This window comes from Rhineura floridana, chromosome 9, assembly GCF_030035675.1.
Source record: "Rhineura floridana isolate rRhiFlo1 chromosome 9, rRhiFlo1.hap2, whole genome shotgun sequence".
Classification (NCBI taxonomy): domain Eukaryota; kingdom Metazoa; phylum Chordata; class Lepidosauria; order Squamata; family Rhineuridae; genus Rhineura; species Rhineura floridana.
In genome coordinates this window covers 90,101,634-90,121,693 of record NC_084488.1, presented here as the reverse complement: position 1 = coordinate 90,121,693, position 20,060 = coordinate 90,101,634, and positions in this window count along the sequence as shown.

Here is a 20,060-nt window from a genome sequence, read left to right as displayed (position 1 = left end):
AATATAGGTTTTACATTTGCATTACAGATATGTTGAATGCCAACAAACAAACAAAACCCCCTCAAATCCTCTTTTAAGCTTTACTCTTATAAAAACTTATGTAGGATAGCCCAAACTGAACCCATGTGACTTGCTCCTGAGTAAACATGCATCAGATCTGGCTGTATGCAATGCATATGAAAACACTCTTGAAGATTTAGCTGTCTCAGGATGGACACCCACGGTCTCTGTATCTGGCAAAAATAAACTTTCCTATAAGCATCTTATCAGCAGGGTTGGTATGTGTAAAGCATAGGACCACAAAGTTAGCTGGACCTAGGTTGCTGTGATTGTCCTGAAGCATGCCTGAAAGCACCTTGAATTACACCCCTATAGCTCTAAAACTGACAAAGAAATTGGGCAGCATGGTTGATTGTCATCTCCACTTAAATGCCACTTAAAGAGTAAATTATTTCCCCTCTTTGATTTGTGATGCCTGGTGCATACATTGACAAAATGACAACAAAATCCTCTTGTGAATGTTTTTGACATCCTGAAAATTTGGCTGGTCTAAGTGGAAAACACTGTGTTGAAATACAGCTTTCTGCCTTTTTTGAGTTAACAGTTAACAAGGACTCTCCCACTCCACCCCCACCCCCAAATTCCCATAACTTGTTGACAAAGTGTGCATGCGGTGTTGAGTGGAGAACATGAGTGAAGTGAAGAAAATGTTGCTATAGCTGGGAGGAATGGGCAAGCATTTGAATCTCAGAGCTTCTGTGTTTTTGCCTTTCTTACCCAGCAACAGAAGACCAGCTGTTGCTGCTCAGAGAACATGTTGCAGAGTGTGTGGAAATGATACTCAGGGCTGGCCCTACCATTTAGCTGCTATAACATGTCACTTGGGGCAACACATTTTGTCTTAGCAGCAGAGGGCATAAGCCTTTCCATTCCTAATGCTGTCTTATTAATGTTATGTTTTTGGTAAAACAAATATGGTTACTGATATTCAGGAGCGGGCTGTGGGGGTAGTGTCCTGCCCAAGCCCATTGAAATCAGAGGCAGATGTGAAGGTGTGCTTTTCTTTAATAGGTTTAATGGAAAAATTCAGTTCAGACTGCTTCATGAATCAGCGTACAGGCCACACAGGATTCAGCATCTCTACACCACATGACTAAGCACTACTACACAGAGCTAAGACGTTGTTGCAGCAATTAGACACCCCCCTTACGGCCATTAAGTAAGTGTGGGCAGGCTGGTTTTACTTGTGTGAGGAAGGTGTCACAGAATGGGAGCGTGCACACCCTGCGATCCCTCCTCCTTAGTGGTACAGTGGGAACGCTTTGAGACTGCTGGCACAGTTGCCTGCATGTCTGAGGTGAGAGCGGAGACACTTCTGTGAGGTCCTCCTCCTCCTCAGGAGGAGGGATGCACAGCAACAGTGGTGGTGGTGTGAGCGAAGAAGGGGTGAAGGGAAGGTGAAAGAGCAGCCTCTTGACTGGGCAGCATCTCATTAGTTGTAACTGGAGCTATGGGGTAGAGCTGTCACTGCCAATGGCACTGGAACCTTCAGACTCAACATCCTATGACTGCAAGTCACTAGGGCTCTCTCCAAAGGGCCACTCCATCACCTCCTCTTCTTCCTCATCACTCCAAGGCCATTTCATAGGACTCATGATGGGGAGGGAGACCTGGCTGACCTACTTATTTTATGTTTGCTTAATTATATACTATAAACAGCCAGTGTGGTGTAGTGGTTAGAGTGTTGGACTAGGACCTGAGAGACTAGTGTTCAAATCCTTACTCATCATGAAGCTCCCTGGTTGACCTTGGGCCAGTCACTGCCTCTCAGCCTAACCTACCTCACAGGGTTGTTGTGGGGATTAAATGAGGAGGGGGAGAACCATGTAAACCACCTTGAGCTCCTTGGAGGAAAAGTGGGATATAAATACAAGAAATAAATAATTAAACAAAACACCGGGCTGGTATGTACAAGAGATGTTCTGGGATGAGATATGCCTTATATCAGGAGTATGAACTATAACAGATATGAGGAACCTGTGGTTCTTAGATGTTATTAAATTCTCATTCCCATGAGCCCCAACCAGCATGGTCAATGGTGCTGGGAGTTGTACTCACCCCTGAACTAGATGACCAATGCTTATTCAATTACAAAAGTACTGTACCTTCAGGTATTCTATGTGATCCACCGGAGCCCAGAGCAAATTAACTAAATTTTCAGTGTGTGTAAAGAGTAAATGTTTATGTGATGAATCCTGAGGCTATAATTTTCCTTCAGACTTCTGTAGTCTGACTCAGATTTTTACTAAGTGAACCAGAGACAACACATTTCTGCCTCTATTGCATCGCGCTAATCAGGAAAAGAGGCCAGTTGAACCAAAACCAATAGAAATTAATTGGGTACTGTGGTATGGAAGCTGTTATGCCTACCATGACAGATTTGCTGTAGCCATGGGTCAGCTGGATACAAATTGCAGCAGCCCAGGTAGAATGGCAAAAGGTCCAAAGATTCTGTGATTCTTCCCTTTTCCTGGTGACATTGCCAAAAATTTGGTTTCATATATTAAATAAGTAATATTCAGCAAATAGAGCAAGCATGATGGACCACAATGGATGGCATGTGACTTAGAGTGACGTGAACCTGATGATAAGATTAAAGAAAACATCATACCTACTCAGATACTGAAGAATGTGGAATTGTAACATTATTGGAAATCCCAGGTATTTGGACCTTAATTTTCTGCTTATTTTTGGTGGGGTGGGGTTGAGTTCTTTTATATACACTATTTGTGTATTTTATGTTGTACTCCTTGGAAGAAAGGTCAATGCAATGCAATAATCAATCAATCAATACAATGTAATAATAAATAAATAAACATGTCAAAGTGTTCCGAGTATAGAACTGCCGAGAAAGCAGGGCTCCCAGGTGCACTTTCCCCTAGTGAGATTATAGACACTCATAATCTGCCTCTGAGGTGGGTTCTCCTACATAAGTAATGAAATTGACGTAAAAGATTATAAATTCTGTTCTAGTCCCCGCTCAACATAAAAGATGTACAGAGAATGTTTCTCCATCATAGCACATGGTGCCCAAGGATGGTCAAGTTATTTTGGCACCTGGAATAAAATCTCGCAGGCTCCTCTCCTCTCCCTGATAATAAAAATAGAAGCATGATCATCATCATCAATAATAATTTATTAATGAATAATATATCATCATCATCAACAACAACAAAACAACAACAACAACATCTTGCCTTTCCTAGCCACCAAAAATCAGCAGCCTGAGTGGCCTCCTCACTCTGTGAGAAAACTTTTTTCAGCCCAAGAGCTGCATTACCTCAAGGCCAACCTTCTGGGGACCACATGCCAGTGGTGGGTGAGTCCAGAAGCAAAAGTAAGCAGAGCAACTGCTGTGGCTCTTATTTCTTGTACCATAAAAGTCAAACGTTTCTGTTGCCACTCCCACAGTATCACTCCATGCTCCATCCAGGCAATTACCATAGTGTAAGGGCACATTACAGCCAAGCAAAAGCAGTCAAGTAGGGCACAGAGCAGGTCTGTTGAAGAGCAGAGCCTACAGATAGGGAGTGTGAACTGGGAACAGATATAGCCTCAAAAGTGTCCTAAGCAGGGAAATTTCCTGAACCTGGTACACTGTGTGTGGATTTTCCCCCTCCTGTAAGCTATGGGCAAAAAAAGGCTGCTTATATACATACATTAACTTAGCCTATTAATTATCATCATCATCATCATTTATTACCTGTTCTTTACCCACAGGTTCCAGGGCGGATTACAACAATTTAAAAATATGACATTAAAAACAATTTAAAAACAATATAAAATCCCCAAATAGGGTGGGTCCTAAAAATACATGTCTCAGGTGTCAAAGGCCAGAGTAAAGAGGTGTTTCTGCACCATTCCCCTTAAACTGTACAGTGAAGTTACCAGATAGACCTCAGTGGGGAGGGAGTTCCACAACTTAGGGACCACAACAGAGAATGGTGTCTCCTGGGCCAATCCCCTCCCCCAAAAATCCTGAAGGTGGCAGAACTAACAAAAGGGCCCCCTCTGCTGATCTCAATACCCAAGAGGGTCTGTAGGGAAGGAGGTGGTCTTTCAGATATTTGGGACCTAAGTAGGGTTGCCAGGTCTCCGGTTTTTGCCCAGAAACTCTGGGTTTTTGGGGTCCTCTCCAGGTCTCATAAGAACATAAGAACATAAGAAGAGCCTGCTGGATCAGGCCAGTGGCGCATCTAGTCCAGCATCCTGTTCTCACAGTGGCCAACCAGGTGCCTGGGGGAAGCCCGCAAGCAGGACCCGAGTGCAAGAACACTCTCCCCTCCTGAGGCTTCCGGCAACTGGTTTTCAGAAGCATGCTGCCTCTGACTAGGGTGGCACAGCACAGCCATCACGGCTAGTAGCCATTGATAGCCCTGTCCTCCATGAATTTGTCTAATCTTCTTTTAAAGCCGTCCAAGCTGGTGGCCATTACTGCATCTTGTGGGAGCAAATTCCATAGTTTAACTATGCGCTGAGTAAAGAAGTACTTCCTTTTGTCTGTCCTGAATCTTCCAACATTCAGCTTCTTTGAATGTCCACGAGTTCTAGTATTATGAGAGAGGGAGAAGAACTTTTCTCTATCCACTTTCTCAATGCCATGCATCATTTTATACACTTCTATCATGTCTCCTCTGACCCGCCTTTTCTCTAAACTAAAAAGCCCCAAATGCTGCAACCTTTCCTCGTAAGGGAGTCGCTCCATCCCCTTGATCATTCTGGTTGCCCTCTTCTGAACCTTTTCCAACTCTATAATATCCTTTTTGAGATGAGGCGACCAGAACTGTACACAGTATTCCAAATGCGGCCGCACCATAGATTTATACAACGGCATTATGATATCGGCTGTTTTATTTTCAATACCTTTCCTAATTATCCCTAGCATGGAATTTGCCTTTTTCACAGCTGCCGCACACTGGGTCGACATTTTCATCATGCTGTCCACTACAACCCCGAGGTCTCTGTCCTGGTCGGTCACCGCCAGTTCAGACCCCATGAGCGTATATGTGAAATTAAGATTTTTTGCTCCAATATGCATAATTTTACACTTGTTTATATTGAATTGCATTTGCCATTTTTCCACCCATTCACTCAGTTTGGAGAGATCTTTTTGGAGCTCTTCGCAATCCCTTTTTGTTTTAACAACCCTGAACAATTTAGTGTCATCAGCAAACTTGGCCACTTCACTGCTCACTCCGAATTCTAGGTCATTAATGAACAAGTTGAAAAGTACAGGTCCCAATACCGATCCTTGAGGGACTCCACTTTCTACAGCCCTCCATTGGGAGAACTGTCCGTTTATTCCTACTCTCTGCTTTCTGCTTCTTAACCAATTCCTTATCCATAAGAGGACCTCTCCTCTTATTCCATGACTGCTAAGCTTCCTCAGAAGTCTTTGGTGAGGTACCTTGTCAAACGCTTTTTGAAAGTCTAAGTATACTATGTCCACTGGATCACCTCTATCTATATGTTTGTTGACACTCTCAAAGAATTGTAATAGGTTACTGAGACAGGACTTTCCCTTGCAGAAGCCATGCTGTCTCTGCTTCAGCAAGGCTTGTTCTTCTATGTGCTTAGTTAATCTAGCTTTAATAATACTTTCTACCAGTTTTCCAGGGACAGAAGTTAAGCTAACTGGCCTGTAATTTCCGGGATCCCCTCTGGATCCCTTTTTGAAGATTGGCGTTACATTTGCCACTTTCCAGTCCTCAGGCACGGAGGAGGACCCGAGGGACAAGTTACATATTTTAGTTAGCAGATCAGCAATTTCACATTTGAGTTCTTTGAGAACTCTCAGGTGGATGCCATCCGGGCCCGGTGATTTGTCAGTTTTTATATTGTCCATTAAGCCTAGAACTTCCTCTCTCGTTACCACTATTTGTCTCAGTTCCTCAGAATCCCTTCCTGCAAATGTTAGTTCAGGTTCAGGGATCTGCCCTATATCTTCCACTGTGAAGACAGATGCAAAGAATTCATTTAGCTTCTCTGTAATCTCCTTATCATTTTTTAGTACACCTTTGACTCCCTTATCATCCAAGGGTCCAATCGCCTCCCTAGATGGTCTCCTGCTTTGAATGTATTTATAGAATTTTTTGTTGTTGGTTTTTATGTTCTTAGCAATGTGCTCCTCAAATTCTTTTTTAGCATCCCTTATTGTCTTCTTGCATTTCTTTTGCCAGAGTTTGTGTTCTTTTTTATTTTCTTCATTCGGACAAGACTTCCATTTTCTGAAGGAAGACTTTTTGCCTCTAAGAGCTTTCTTGACTTTGCTCGTTAACCATGCTGGCATCTTCTTGGCCCTGGCGGTACCTTTTCTGATCTGCGGTATGCACTCCAGTTGAGCTTCTAATATAGTGTTTTTAAACAACTTCCAAGCATTTTCGAGTGATGTGACCCTCTGGACTTTGTTTTTCAGCTTTCTTTTTACCAATCCCCTCATTTTTGTGAGGTTTCCTCTTTTGAAGTCAAATGTGACCGTGTTGGATTTTCTTGGCAATTGGCCATTTACATGTATGTTTAATTTAATAGCACTGTGGTCACTGCTCCCAATCGGTTCAACAACACTTACATCTCGCACCAGGTCCCGGTCCCCACTGAGGATTAAGTCCAGGGTTGCCGTCCCTCTGGTCGGTTCCATGACCAACTGGTCTAGGGAATAGTCATTTAGAATATCTAGAAACTTTGCTTCTTTGTCATGACTGGAACACATATGTGGCCAGTCTATGTCCGGGTAGTTGAAGTCACCCATTACTACCACATTTCCTAGTTTGGATGCTTCCTCAATTTCATATCTCATCTCAAGGTCTCCCTGAGCATTTTGATCAGGGGGACGATAGATCGTTCCCAGTATTAAGTCCCTCCTGGGGCATGGTATCACCACCCACAACGATTCTGTGGAGGAGTCTGCCTCTTTTGGGTTTTCGAGCTTGCTGGATTCAATGCCTTCTTTCACGTATAGAGCGACTCCGCCACCAATACGTCCTTCCCTGTCCTTCCGATATAGTTTATATCCAGGGATAACTGTATCCCACTGGTTTTCTCCATTCCACCAGGTCTCCGTTATGCTCACTATATCAATGCTCTCCTCTAAGACCAAGCACTCCAGTTCTCCCATCTTGGTTCGGAGGCTCCTAGCATTAGCGTACAGGCACTTGTAAGCAGTGTCTCTCTTCAAGTGTCTTTGGCACTTGTGGTTAGGCCTGTGGTAATTTTGCTCTTCTGAATTTATATCCTGTGCCCCTGCTCTCACAATGCCTACTTCTAGGCCTACCCCTTTTAAAATTTCATCATTTCTTTGTTTTTTATCCCAGGGGGGAGGTTTATTCCGACTTGTCTCTGGGCAAGTCACCTCAATCTCCAGACTCTTAGTTTCCATTTTTTTAAAAAAAAGTAAGTTCCTAGGTGATCTGGTTCAAGAGATATATACCAAAATGTTAGCTGCCCCTACTACTTCTATTAATTGAGCTCATACCTGGCTGCTCTAACCCCACCCTTTCAGGTTTTACTTTACCGGTTTGCAGCCAATAGGTGAGGGTTGTGAATAAGTCAGGGTTGTGATTGATAAGGGATTTGTTGACCTTCAGGTAATAGCTAGAACCCATTGCAAGCCCAGAAAACTTTTGCCTTTCCCTGTTTGTCTGAAAATCTCATAATTGAGTAAGTTTATTGCTTTCAGCAGAAGCAAACGTCCCTTTCTCTCTGTGCACAGATTTAGAACAAAAGATCAGAATAGAGGCATGCACAGTAAACAATTTCAGTTATGATTATAATAAAAGTGTACATGCATTTTTAAAATTACTTGCAAAAATAGGATATTAATACATTTTATCTTTCAAATAATTTTTGAACAGAATTTTTTAAAAAGTGTGCATGCAGCTTATGATGCCATTACAATGTATTATATTTTTAAAATTCATCTAACTTAGCTAATTATGAGGAGTCAAACAAGTTTAAATTTTCCTGGGCTGTTGAAGAGGGCAGTTTGTCTAATTCATACCCTGTTTTGAAAACTTCCCAGTAGAAAGCTTTAATTCTATAGTTGCTTTTCTGGAAATAAAACCACAATGCTAATCCCACATACCGGGAGTAAACCCCATTGAACTTAATAGGACTTACTTTTGAGTAGACATGGGTAGTATTGTGCTGTAAATCAATGGGACTTTTGAGTGAACATAGTAAAGGATTTGATTGTGTAGTTCATGAAAAACTATGGAATGCTTTAAAAGAAATGGGGGTACCACAGCATCTGATTATCCTGATGTGCAGCCTATACTCTGCACAAGAGGCTACTGTAAGGACAGAATATGGAGAAACCAATTGGTTCCCCTTCAGAAAGGGTATGAGACAGGGGTGTATTTTATCATCCTATTTGTTTAATCTATACGCAGAACATGTCATATGGAAAGCAGCATTGGACCAAGATGAAGGAGGTGTGAAAATTGGAGGGAGAAATATCAATAATTTAAGATATGCAGATGGTACCATACTACTAGCAGAAACCAGTAATGATTTGAAACAAATGCTGATGAAAGTTAAAGAGGAGAGCACAAAAGCAGGACTACAGCTGAACATCAAGAAGACTAAAGTAAATGACAACAGAAGAATTATGTAACTTTAAACTTGACAATGAGGACATTGAACTTGTCAGGGATTATCAATACCTTGGCACAGTCCTTAACCAAAATGGAGACAATAGTCAAGAAATCAGAAGAAGGCTAGGACTGGGGAGGGCCGCTATGAAAGAACTAGAAAAGTTCCTCAAATGCAAAGATGTATCACTGAACACTAAAGTCAGGATCATTCAGACCATGGTATTCCCAATCTCTATGTATGGATGTGAAAGTTGGACAGTGAAAAAAGCGGATATGAGAAAAATCAACTCATTTGAAATATGGTTTTGGAGGAGAGCTTTGCAGATACCATGGACTGCGAAAAAGACAAATAATTGGGTGTAAGAACAAATTAAACCAGAACTATCACTACAAGCAAAAATGATGAAACTGAGGTTATCATACTTTGAACACATAATAAGAAGATATGATTCACTGGAAAAGACAATAATGCTGGGAAAAACAGAAGGGAGTAGTAAAAGAGGAAGGCCAAACAAGAGATGGATTGATTCCATAAAGGAATCCACAGACCTGAATTTACAGGATCTGAACAGGGTGGTTCATGACAGATGCTGTTGGAGGTCACTGATTCATAGGGTCACCATAAGTCATAATCGACTTGGAGGCACATAACAACAACAATAGTAAAGGATTGTGTTTGTGTTGTAAACCTTTCTCTCCCCCCCAATCCTTTTTTAAGCAATTAGGCAAGGCTTACTTAGGTGTCACTGCTTTTATTTTATAGGAAACTAATACTGATTTTATTTTATTTTATTTAAATGTTCTGCAATGACCAACTGCTTTTGACAGTAAATTATTGTATATGCTGCATGTATTTTTACATCACAAGTGTGTATGTATATGGAGTCTTTCTAACAACCTTGTGAGGTAGGGTAGCTGACTGGAAACCAAGGCAACTCACAACAAGAAATATATTCATTTAAAATCCAATAACCATAAAACAACTATAAAACAGTTGCAAAACAGATTAAAGTGGCATAATTCCGAATTTTGGGAGGTGAGTGAAGTTCCTTATCACATGAGGTTGCAGTCCTATGCATGCTTCCCTATTTGAGTAAGCCTCATTGAATACATGGGGCTTGCTTGTCAGTAAACATGCATAGGACTGCACTATAAATATCTTTACAGGTTGTGTAAACAATAAACATCTTTGAAATTCATGCTTATATAAATATTTCTTCATACTATGAAGTATCTGATAAGTATGGTTATACTATGGTTATACAGTATTATTTCCACTACATTTTAAGTGTGCCTTTCTTCTTTGGGGTGGTCATGGCCCCGCTCTGTTGTTTTCACCCTGAGGGGCAGATTAGGCTGAGAGATGGTGAATAGCTCATGGTCACCCAGTAAACTTTGTAGCTGATTTCCATTTTTAAAAAAATCATTAAAATGATTTACATGCAGGTAAAGTTTATGAAGTAGATCCACATAATACAGTTAAAACAAATCCAACTTGCATTTAAAGCGCAAAGAATCTTGGGAAATGTAGTTTCCCCTCACAGTTATACTTCCCATCACCCTTAACAAATTACAGTTTCCATGATTCTGTGGTGGGATTCATGTGCTTCATAAATGTCTTCATTGTAGTTAAATGAATGATATGGATCTGCCCTAGATATGCTGTGTACTTATCAGTGAATTGAAAAGAACAATTTTAAAATATACATCTTTAAACAGGGAAAGGGCTGTAGCTCAGTGATAGGGCATATGTTTTGCATGCAAAGGTCCAAAATTCTGACTTCCGGGAAGGGTGACTTCGCTTGTGCCTGCTTTTGGGACGGGCTCCCGCCTCAAAAGAAGCTTATTCAGATATAAATCAGTCAGAACATTTTTTTTTTTGGACTGATGAAATTTCTTCCGGGCAGGGAGAAACGTAGAGATCAACCTCAAAAGCCTGTTTTTGTTGGGAGGACTGGATTTCATTAATTTATGAGATAAGGTCCAGCCAACAATGCCGGACAGACTTTCTAACAAGCTCTATCTGCTTAAGCGATACGTTTATCTTTTCTTTAAAGAGAGAACGGACTAACAGGGAAGCACCCTTCTTTCTATTATTTTTTTTACTTGGTTTAAATTGTTACAGCAAAAGGAGATTTGTCAGATTGATCGGCTTTGGACAACTTCTGGGTGAGATATAACCCTTTTCTGTTATTCACGAAATTAACAGCTTATCTCTGTTTCTGTCGCAAAAAGCTGTCCTGGAAGTGCATTCTAAAGATAATAAACAGAAGAGGGATTTCTATTCCTGATTTCTATTCCGAGGAATATTATATTGTCTGGGACTATTCTCTTTTTGGTCTATTTTATTTTGACGAATCTGCTTCTTCACGACGCCACTAACTGTTTTGATGCTGGCAACTAAATTTGTTTTGCATTCTTGAACATAGAGAGATAAGGCAGGTTGCTCTGTTTATACTGTGATGTCATCAAGCCTGGAATATTAACCCAATTGTTGCTGAAATAAGAAGTGGTTCTTCTTTATTTTTATTTTGCTTTGTTTTCGTGGTTTTAAAAATGGCAATCAAGAAAGTGGCTGAGAATCTGGAAGTAACTATGTTTCAGAAAATAATGGATGAGATTGAGATAACGAAACAAACCCTGCGACAGGGTAGTAAGGAGCTGAAAATTGAACTGAGCAAAATGACGCAGGAGCTTAAAGAAATAGGGGATCCTGTGAGAGAGGAGAATGAGATCAGAGATGAGAAAAGAAAAAATAAAGGGAAGATACAAGCCCTGGAGATTGGAACAAATGTGGAATTGGAAAAAGATCTGGAGTTTATGGATTTTAGAAATAAAATCTACTGTTTGGAATTTAACGTTATCTCTGAAGAAATTAATGAAGATATTAGAGATAAAGTTATCAATGGCTTGGATAATCTTCTGGACTGGAATGATGTGATGGAGCTTGATATAGAGAAAATCTATGGAATTAACTGCAGCCATGTGACAATGGAAAAACTCTTAAGAGATGAGCCAGTGCATTTTGTAAAAAAGAAGAACACAGATATGACTTTATAACAGTATTTCAGCAACTTATTCAGAATGGATGGCAAGAAAATATTTGGGATAGAGGAAATTCCCATCAGACTCTTATTATATGACTATGGTTACAACAGCAAGATTATTATGGAATACTGATAATGGAAGATTGGACACTGAAATTACTGGACTTAACAGGACTATTGAAGATGGAAGATGGAACTAATAGGGATAATGGAATAATGGCTATTGAAATTATTGGACCTAACAGATTCTGATGAGATGGATTAATCGAAATGTTTATTTGGACTATGGTTATGACAATAAGATTATTATAATTATTAACGAGATGGATTAATTGACATGTTTATTTGGAGAAAAATTGATAGATATATTTCTTAAAGAATTGAAACCTCTCTTTGACTTTTTGTGGAAAGAATAAAGTAATGTTTATGAGATTTGATGATTAATTAAGATAACTACGGGAGGAAAGTGATTTTATAATATGATTTAAGAGACAGGATTGTTATATATTGTAGACCTATAACTGATTTGATATGTGACAAATGGGAAGTCAACATTTTATTTTTTTTGTTTAATCATTTTTGTTTTGTTTTGTTTTTTGTCTTTGAATGTTTTATGATTTTGTTTTCTATGTTTTATGAAAATTTGAATAAAAATTATTGTAAAAAAAAACAAAGGTCCAAAATTCTGTATTCCCTGGAATCCCAGTGAGCCAATGCTAGTCCATGTCATCAGTACTGAGCTAAATAGCACCAAATGGCCTGAGTCGGTATAAGGCAGATTCCTTTGTTCCTAAAAGAGGAAAGAGACCCAAGGGCCACAATGACTCCAAAATTTATTTATGTATTTTATTTACAATGTTTATAAACCACTTTGCATGGGGATTTCTGTGACCTTGGCTGATTGGCTGCCAGGATCTTTTCAGTTTTGGTTTTTGGTTAGGAATCCTGACTGGTTGTGGGATGCTGAGTTTTGCCTTACTCATAGGAATCTTGTTGTGGTTGGTATGGTATTGCAATTAGGAAACCATCACTGTCTTTTGTCTTTTTCTATTTGCATTTCATATATGTTTACTCCCTCACATCCACAGAAGCAACAACAGTGGTTTCATGTGCTCAGCTCAACACTTTTAGACACATTGATCATGCACCTTGTTGGTTGCGTGATGGTTTGTTTCTTGCCCAATAGTGGTAAAAAAGAATTCACATATTGAGAAGTGTGGCTTCAATTGCTGTTGTTTTGAAGTTACTGCCTGTGAAGATAGACCAAACCATGTGTGTTTTCTCTATGTCAATTATTATTCACTGGAATTGGGTTGGTTGTCAAAGTGAGTTTATAGCAGCTCACAGAGTAGGCAGGAAAGAATAGAGAATCTTCTTACTCATTTCTCAAACCCCTTTCTGAAGAGAAGGGTCAAGTCTGTAAAAAAGTTTGAAACACCATGTTAAAAGGCAGAGGAAGGACATTTCAGGCAGGGGGATTGCCAATCCTGCTTAGATATGGACATCTTGTACAGGATCTCTAGTAAAGCCTTATCAACAGCATAATCCTAACCATATCTACTCAGAAGTAAGTACTATTGAGTTCTATTGGGCATAGTCTCTTAATAAGTGTGTTTAGAATTGCAACCTTCAGGGACATCCATCTTTAATCTTGAGTGCTCCTATCCAACATTTCCAGAACATTAGGATCCCTTCTTCCTACAATGACCTTCTGGTGACTGTCCTGTCCTAAGGGCACTTAAACCCTTCTTGCCAGAAACAAATAAACTAGATTAAATGTTCCCTATTCAGGCTCCATCTTTTAGCTAAGATTTCTATCTTAATTTCCAATCAGAGAAATTTTTGTTTGAATGGTATGCTCCAAGCAACTGTGGTTGACGCTTAATGTATCATGTTTAATGATATTGCTAAGGCCCGCCCCTGTGACATCAGTAGGGGGCCACCCCATGACATAACTAGGGCCTGTCCCCATGGCATCATCAGGATTTGAGATGCTTCTAACATGGCAACCCTAGACCTAAGTCATTTTGGCTTTAAATACTAGTATGGGTACCTTGAATTGGGCCTGGAAATGAACTGGCAACCAATGCAGCTGTTTTAAAACAAGGGTTATACGAGATCTAAAGGAAACCCCATCCAGTAATCTGGCTGCTGCATTCTGAACCAGTTGAAGTTTCTGAGTTGTCTTCAAGGGCATCCCCACATAGAGTGCATTGCAATAATCCAATCTAGAAGTTACCAGAACATGGATTACTGGGCCAAGTCAATGATCGGGCACAAGTAAAACATCATAACCATGCCTACTGTGTGGCGGTGAGGGAGGCGAAGAAGGCCCACTTTTATGCCTCCATCGTATCCTCAAGTAGCTGTCCGGTGGGGCTGTTCTGTACTGTTCAGGGGTCTGTTGACATCAACTCCAGGAAATGAAGTTTTAGACACTTTGGAGGCAAAACACTTTGAGGGTAAAGTTGTTTGCCTCCGTAACATTACCAAGACCTCGGTGGGTGAGATGGGAGGAGTTGATATGACCCAGCTTTGCCAGCTGGATACTTGGTGCAACATCTCCACAGGCTGCAGGAACAGCAGGGAAGAGTTGCTGTGGTCTACAGAACTTCTATCTCTGTCACCAGGAAACCACTCTGTCTTGGAGCTGGCTGTGAGGGCCTGCATCAGGCCAAGGAGACAGTAAACTAGGGTTGCTGCTGGTGTACCATTCACCCTGCTGCCTGGCAGTTTCTCTGACTGAGCTGGCAGAGGCTGTCTCAGCTGTGGTATTTGAGGAGCCCAGAACAATAGTCCAGGATGATTTCAATGTCCATGCTGAGGCTGCCTCTAGCGTTCCGGCTCAGGACTTCATGGCCTCCATAAAGGAGCTGTCTTAAGTTGTCACCAGCCAGACGCATAGAACAGGGCACACCCTTGACTTGGTTTTCATTTCATATGGAGGATAGGGTGGTCTGGGGACAGGGGGTGCATGTCTCCAATCCTCCCCTGCAGGGGTGCTGGACAGATTAAGATTGTCCACCCCCAGAGACTAATGAAATCCACTGGATTCCTGAATGCCCTGGGGGAGTTCCCAGTAGATACAGCAGGTGACCCTGTTGAAGTCCTTGTCACGCTGTGGAACAGTGACGTGTGTTGGGCTCCAAACATGGCTGCACCTGAGCACCCTCTCTAGCATTGTGGAGCCCGGTTTGCACCATGGTACACCAGTGAACTATGGCCATTAAACAGGCTAGATGACAGCTACAGCGCAAGTGGTGAAAGACATGCTGTGAGGCTGATCGGGCATGAGTAAAATATCATAACCATGCCTACTGTGTGATAGTGAGGGTGGCAAAGAAGGCCCACTTCTCTGCCTCCAATCCATACTCAAGTAGCCGTCTGGGGAGCTTTTCCGTATTGTCAGGGGTCTGTTGACATCAACTCCAGGAAATAGAATTTTAGACACTTCGGAGGCCCACTCTGAATTATTTGAGGGTAAAGTTGTCTTTCTCCATAACAGTCTTGATGCTCCATCCACATCTATTGTAGTCCCCAGTGAGGTGTCCAATGTAATGTCTGCTGCAACTTCTTAGGATCAGATTCAGTTGTTGCAGCCTGATGACATGGACAAGGTGCTTGCAATGATGCAGCCAGCAATGTCCTCTCAACCCTTGCCCTTCTTGGCTTATTAAAGCTTGCCGAGGGGGTTTGACAGAATGGATCCAGGGTGTGGTCAACGCATCATTTCAGGAGGGAGTGGTTCCAGCTACCTTGAAAGAGGCAGTGATCTGACCACTCCTGAAAAAGCCCACCCTGGACCCATTGGTTTGTGACAACTACCACCTGGTCACAAATTCCCCCTTCTTAGGGAACATGATTGAAAGAGTTGTGGCACAGCAATTGCAGGTACTCGTGGATGAAACAGATTATTTTGACCCATCCCAGTCTGGGTTCAGGCCTGGTTATGGGACTGAATCAGCCTTGGTCGCCCTGATGTAAGATCTTTATCAGGAGGACAGGGGGAGTGCGACCCTGTTATTCTTACTTGATCTCTCAGTGGCTTTTGATACCATTGACCATGGTATCCTTCTGGGCCGACTTGGTGAAATGGGTATTGGAGGCATTGTTTTACAGTGGTTCTGATCCTATCTCCAGGGTCAATCTCAGAGAATAGCATTGGGTGACTGTCTTTCAGCCCCCTGGAAGTTGTGCTATGGGGTGCTGCAGGGTACTATCTTGTCCCCCATGCTGTTTAACATCTATATGAAGCCCTTGGGAGCAGTCATCAGGAGATTTGGGGTGAGGTGTCAGTAGTATGCTGATGATACCCAGCTCTATTTCTCTGTAACATCTGAATCAGGATAGGCCGTGCAAGCCTGGATTTGGTGGTGGGCTGGATGAGGGCCAATAAACTAAGTCTGAGTCCTAGCAAGATGGAGGCGCTGTGGGTTGGTGGTTCCTAAGTTTGTTTTTTTTTTTTTCAATAATTTTTATTCAAATTTTCATAAAACATACAAGACAAAATCATAAAACATTCAAAGACAAAAAACAAAATCAAAAATAGTTAAACAAAAAGAAAAAAAGAAAAAAAAAAAAACAAAAATAAAAAATAAAGAGTAAAATATTGACTTCCCATTTGTCAAAGATCAAATCAGTTATAAGTCTATAATATATAGCAATCCTGTCTCTTAAGTCATATTATAAAATCACTTTCCTCCAGTAGTTATCTTACTTAATCATCAAATCTCATAAACATTACTTTATTCTTTCCACAAAAAGTCAAAGAGAGATTTCAATTCTTTAAGAAATATATCTATCAATTTTTTTTTTCCAGATAAGCATATCGATTAATCCATCTCATTACTAATTATGATAATCTTATTGTCATAACCATAGTCAAAATAAACATTTCAATTAATCCATCACATCAGAATCTGTTAGGTTCAGTAATTTCAGTAGCCATTGTTCTATTATCTCTATTAGTTCCATTTTCCATCTTCCATCTTCAGTAGTCTTGTTAAGTCCAGTAATTTCAATATCCAATCTTCCATTATCAGTATTCCATAATAATCTTGCTGTCAAAGCCATAGTCATATAGTAAGAGTCTGATGGGAATTACCTCTATCCCAAATATTTTCTTGCCATCCATTCTGAATAGGTTGCTGAAATACTGCTGTAAAATCATATCTCTGTTCTTTTTTTCAAAATACACTGGGTCATCTCTTAAAAGTTTTTCCATTGTCACATGGCTGCAGTTAATTCCATAGATTTTCTCTATATTGGGCTCCATCACATCATTCCAGTCCAGAAGATAATCCATGCCATTGATAACTTTATCTCTAGAATCTTCATTAATTTCTTCAGAGATAACATTGAGTTCCAAACAATAGATTTTATTTCTAAAGTCCATAGACTCCAAATCTTGTTCCTGTTCCACGTTTGTTCCAATCTCCGGGATCTCCTCTCTCACAGGGACCCCTATTCCAGTCTCCAGGGTCTCCTCTCTCACAGGGACCCCTGTTCCAATCTCCGGGGTCTCCTCTCTCACAGGGACCCCTTCCAGGGTCACCTCTCTCACAGGGACCCTTATATCTTTAATCTCCTGCTTCATTTTACTCAATTCAATTTTCGTTATCTCAATCTCATCCATTATTTTCTGAAACATAGTTATTTCCAGATTCTCAGCCACTTTCTTAATTGCCATTTTAAAAGAAAAATATAGGAAAACCACTTCTTATTTCAGCAACAATTGGGTTAATACTCCAAACTTGGTGACATCACAGTATAAACAGAGCAGACAGCCTTATCTCTCCAATAGTTAAGTAAACAAAATGCAGTTCCCAGGATCGAAACAATTAATGGCAATCGTCAAGAAACAGATTCGTCAAAATAAAATAGACCAAAAAGAGAGTAGTCTCAAAACAGTATAATATTTTTCAAAATAAAAATCTGGAATAGAAATCCCTCTTCTGTGTGTATCTTTAGAATGCAAATCCAGGACAGCTTTTTGCAACAAAAACAGAGATAAGCTATTAATTAGTGCGTAGCAGAGAGAAGTTACGGCTCCCCAGTGAAATGTCAAAAACCGATCAATCTGGCAAATCTCTTTTAAACAGCAACAATTTAAGTCAAGTAAAAGAAAAATATAGAAAGAAGGGTGCTTGCCTGTTAATGCGTTCTCTCTTAGAAGATAAGATGAACGTTCGCTTTAACAGATAGAGCTTGCTGTTGAAAATCCGTCCCACCTTCGTCGGCTGGACCTCGTCCCATAAATTAATGAGATCTGGTCGTCCCAACAAAAATAGGCTTTGAGGTTAATCTCTTCGTTTCTCCCTACCCGGGAGAAGTTTAATCAGTCAAAAAAAAAAGAAAAAACTGACTGATATATCTGAATAAGCTTCTTTTGAGGCAGGAGCCCGTCTCAAAAGCAGGCACAGGCTAAGTCACCCTTCCCGGAAGTCGGTGGTTCCTAAGTTTGGATAATTGGTCAACTGCCTGCTTTGGATGGGCTCTGAAAGAGCAGGTCAGTAGTGTGGGGGTGCTCCTGGATCCATATTTATTGCTAGGGGCCAAGTTGACCTCAGTGACTAGGAGTGCCTTTTACCATCTTCAGCTGGTAAGACAGCTGCAGCTGTTTCTGGACCAGGATAGCCCGACCATTGTTGTCCATGCACTGGTAACCTCCAGGCTGGATTACTGTAATGCGCTTATGTGGGGCTGCCCTTGAGGTTGGTCCAGAAGCTGCAACTAGTGCAAAATGCTGCAGCAAGACTGCTCACTGGGGCAGGGTATCACCAACACCGATGGCTTTATTCTCCACAGATATGTCTAGACCCCTTTTAAAGCCACCTAGTTTGGTATCCATTACTGCATCCCATGGTATGCAGTTCCATAATTTAACCATGTGCTGTGTGAGGATGTGCTTCCTCTTGTCTGTCCTGAATATTCCAATATTCATCTTAATTTATTGACCCTAGTTTCTAGTGTTATGAATGAGGTATAAAAATTTCTTTCTATCAACTTTCTCCACACTATGCATAATTTTATACATCTCTCACTTTCCCCTTACTCATCTTTATTATAAATGAGAAAGCCCCAAGTATCATAAACTTTCCTTACAGGAGAATTGTTCCAGACCCATGATCATTTCAGTTACCCTTTTTTAAAAACCCTTTTCCAGATCTATAATCTTTGGAAGATGTAGCTTTCAAAACAAAGAAGTGTTCCAAGGGCAGTTGCATCATAGATTTGTCCTGCCTTCTCTCCACACACACTCCATCTGTCATAATTAGTCTTCTTAGGTCTGTAAGACTGCTAAAAATTACTGGATGGCTCAAAATGTTATCAGGTCTGTTACTGTGGATATCAAGACACTCAATCAGATTTCTGTAAATGATCATCACAACACGCAGAGCAAGTGTTCAGTAGAAGTTGAAACAAGAACAATTAGAACAATGTCTTGCACATTTTTACAGCAAAGCCAAAACTCAACTTGGTTTTTCAGTTGTTCCTAAATTGTTTCAAGGAGCATGATGACTAGGGGAGGGAGAGAAAATGATAACTCCTTTCCAATGGACAGTGCTCTGCGTCAAACATAGTCATAAGCAGCTGATCAATGCCAAGATAAGACACCTAATCTGTTAAAGACCCAGGAGTGAAACAAAAATACAATTAAAATTTTAAAAATGTAAATAGCAATGATTGGCAAACCTAAGCTGCAGAGGGACCACAAGAGTAGGTAAGGAGAGTTTAACTCTATTTCCTCCTGCTGTGGTCTCAAATCCCCCCAGAAGCTGCTTTTTGCATTTGGGAGGGAAGCCTTTATTTATGTGGCTCAGGATCACTATGGCTGCTATTACATTAATAAAGAATGCACATTCGTTGACTGCATGCATGCATTTATCATCACATTTGTCTTTTGGTTACTGTTTCCTTCTGTATACACTATCATATGAAGTGCATGCTCACTCGGTGAGCCCTTTTCATTTGACATGTTAGCAGGAAGGTGAAATAATAGCCTCCCTCTTGACTGTAGCTCTTTTATCCTCTTTCCTTCCTTTTTTTTTTTTTTGAATGGCATACAAAAACAGTGGTCGGCAGTAGAAAGATAGCTTCTGTCTCAAATCTGCCAGCAGAGTGGTCTGCTTCATGTTGCTTCATGGGAAGGCTAGTCTTGAACTCAACTCATAACAGCTGGGCAAATGACATTATGATGAATTAGTTTATTAAAGTGGGTGCCAAAGAAATGGCACAAAATGACATTAAACTTGACTCATAATGACTGCTAAACAACAATCCTGGAATAATTCCATGGTGTCAGTGGTGTTTCTCCAAATGTAAGTAGTTTGATTATTGCAGCTCCACTGACTTTCATCAT